The sequence below is a fragment of the Chiloscyllium punctatum genome, chromosome 52 (genome assembly GCF_047496795.1).
Source record: "Chiloscyllium punctatum isolate Juve2018m chromosome 52, sChiPun1.3, whole genome shotgun sequence".
Lineage (NCBI taxonomy): Eukaryota > Metazoa > Chordata > Chondrichthyes > Orectolobiformes > Hemiscylliidae > Chiloscyllium > Chiloscyllium punctatum.
This window is the reverse complement of record NC_092790.1, coordinates 38168950-38172166: the sequence shown is the minus strand read 5'-3', so window position 1 is coordinate 38172166 and position 3217 is coordinate 38168950.

Sequence of the window (3217 nt, the reverse complement as noted above, 5' to 3'; positions counted from 1 at the left end):
CTGTAATGTGACATGAACCCAATGACCATGGGTACCAGTCTGCGGGGGCACTTTTAGCTGCTGCCTGTTCCAAAGACCGCCTTGTAGGGTTGTCACCCGAAGATCCGAGTTCGAATGTCCTGGATCACTGAAGTGCTCTCCAACTGGGAAGGTGACACCTGTCTGTTGATTGATGTGCAGCGCCGATTCCGTTGTTGTCGCCTCTGCTCAGCTTCACCAATGTACCATGTCTTAAGGCATTCTTGCCTGTAGAGTGTTGGTTTTTGTTTAGATGAGCGTCAGTCTAAACATTATGGCATGGACGCAGCACACAGGGACTAGCACCTTCAACATATTATCTGTGCTGACACTAATTGGTAAAGCCCACCTGAGAATGTAACTGTGAAAAGGAAGTTTTTCGATTTACATAAGAAAGAAATGAACCTAACATAGTCATTCTAACAAATGGAAGACTTAACAAGCAATCAAGGTATTTTTCCAATGTATAATTTCAGTGACATTACACTGTAACCGTTCGCTATACATTCTGTACCTTACCACTGTGTACTCCACAACCACCTGATGAAGGAACAGCCCTCCAAATGCTATTGCTTCCATTAAACTTGTTGGACTATGACCTGGTGTTGTGCGATTTTTAACTTTGTATTAGAATGCGGATCTCACAATTAAAATAGAGACGAAGAAGCATTTATTCTCTCAGACAGTTCCGTATCAGTGGACTTTCTTGGAGCAGAAGGCTGTTGAGGAAGTGTCATTAGGTGTAATGAGGCTGAGATCGGTAGATCTTCAAACAGCAAAGACATCAAGCGTTATGGGGAAAGGCAAGAAAGTGCAGTTCAAGGTTAACAGATCAGATATGAAACCATTCAATAGTGGAACAGACTTGGTGGTCTGAATGGTGAGTATTTGTTCCTAAAATTGTTGGCCTTAATATGAAGCTGCAAAACAGACCTGAGTAAAACGTGCCAAATTTTAAAAAAGCGTGGTCCCCCGGAGCACTGAACCGAGATGAAATGTACAAAGAGCAGCACACAAAGGGCAGACAATATTGGGTAATTGATCCGAAGTGATCAGTATACCAAGTTAAACAGGAAAACCGATATTCAGTATCTACATTGAACCTGGCTCCACGAGGCATGTAGTTAACTTTCACAAACCACTATTCCCCTTCCGTTTTCCTGACGCCCCCTCCGTTCTTGTTTTAAACTGATTGAACGTCAGGCAATTGCCAATGACATTGCTGATTTGGAACTGTAGCATATAGAACATAGAACATGAGAGTGCAGTACAGGCCCTTCGGCCATCGATGTTGCGCAGCCATGTCATACTAATCTGAAGCCCATCCCATTACAAAATTCCATGTACGTCCATATGCCTCTCCAATGACGACTTAAATGCACTTAATCTTGGCGAATCGACCACCGTTACAGGCAAAGCATTTCATGCCCTAACTACTCTCTGAGTAAAGAAACTACCTCTGACATCTGTCTTATACCTTTCTCCCCTCACTTTAAAGTTGTGACCCTCGTGTTTGCCGTCCCCAAACTTGGAAAAAAACTCTCCCTGTCCACCCTATCTAAACCTCTGATTATCTTGTATGTCTCTATTAAGTCACCTCTCAGTCATCTCTCCAACGAGGACAGCCTCAAGGCCCTCAGTCTTCCCTCATAATACATTCCTTCCATACCAGGCAACAGGCTAGAAAATCCCCTCTGCACTCTTTCCAAAGCGACAACATCCTTCTTATAATGCGGAACCAGAACTGTTGACAATACTTCAAATGTGGCCGTACCAGATCTTTGTACAGCTGCAGCATAACCTTCTGATTCCAGAACTCAATCCCTCTATTAGTAAAGGCCAAAACACTGTTTTCCTTCTTAACAACCCTGTCAATCTGAGTGGCAACTTTCAGGGATGTGTGTACATGGACACCGAGATCTCTCTGCTCATCTGCACTCCCAAGAATCTTACCATTAGCCCAGTACTTTGCATTCCGATTACTCCGTCCAAAATGTATCACCTCACACTTGTCCACATTAAACTCAATTTGCCACCTCTCAGCCCAGCTCTGCATCCTATCTATGTCTCTCTGCAACCTACTACATCCTTCGTCACGATCCACAACTCCACCAACCATAGTGTTGCCCGCAAATTTACTAACCCAACCTTCTAAGCCCTCATCCAGGTCATTTATAAAAATGACGAATAGCCCTGGACCCAACATCGACCCTTGCGGAATGCCGCTAGTAACTGGACACCAAGATGAACATGTTGCATCAACTACAACACTCTGTTTTCTTTGAGTGAGCCAATTACTGATTCAAACTGCTATGTCTCCCACAATCCCATTCCTCCACATTTTGTATAATAGCCTACTGTGGGAATCTTATCGAACACCTTGCTGAAATCCATATACAGAACATCAACCTGCTTACTCTCATCTACCTGTTTGGTCACTTTGTCAAAAAACTCATAAGATTCGTTAGGCACGACCTTTACAAAACCATGCTGACTGTCCCTGACCAGATTATTCTTTTCTAGATGATTATAAATCCTATCTCTTATAATCTTTTCCAACGCTTTACCAACAACTGAAGTGAGACTCACTGGTCTGTAATTACCAGGGTTGTCTCTAAAACCCTTCTTGAACAAGGGAACCACATTTGCAATCCACCAGTCCTATTCCTGTAGATAATGATGATTTCTGGATCAATGGCACTGGCTCGGCAATCTCTTCCTTTGCTTCCCAGAGGATTCTAGGATAGATCCCATCTGGCCCAGAGGACTTGTCAATTTTTATACTCTACAGTATTTCTAATACCTCTTCCCTGTGAACCTCAATCTCTTCGAGTCGAGATGCAAGTATCTCTGTATCTTCCTCGCCAACATTTTCATTTTATATAGTGAACACTGTGGAAAAATATTTATTTAGTGTTTCCCATGTCTCCTCTGACTCCACACACAACTTTCCACTATTATTCTTGATTGGCCCTAATATAACTCTCGTCATTCTTTTCTTCCTGACATACCAGTGGAAAGCCTTCGGGTTAACCCTGATCCTATCCGCCAACAACTACTCATGTCTCCTCCTGGCTCTCATGTCTCCTCCTGGCTCTTCTGAGCTCTCTTATTAGTTCATGCAGGGAAACGATTCTGTTTGCTGCACAACATCATTCTGCTTCGAAATATCAGGCAGTATTTCATATTGATAACTGTA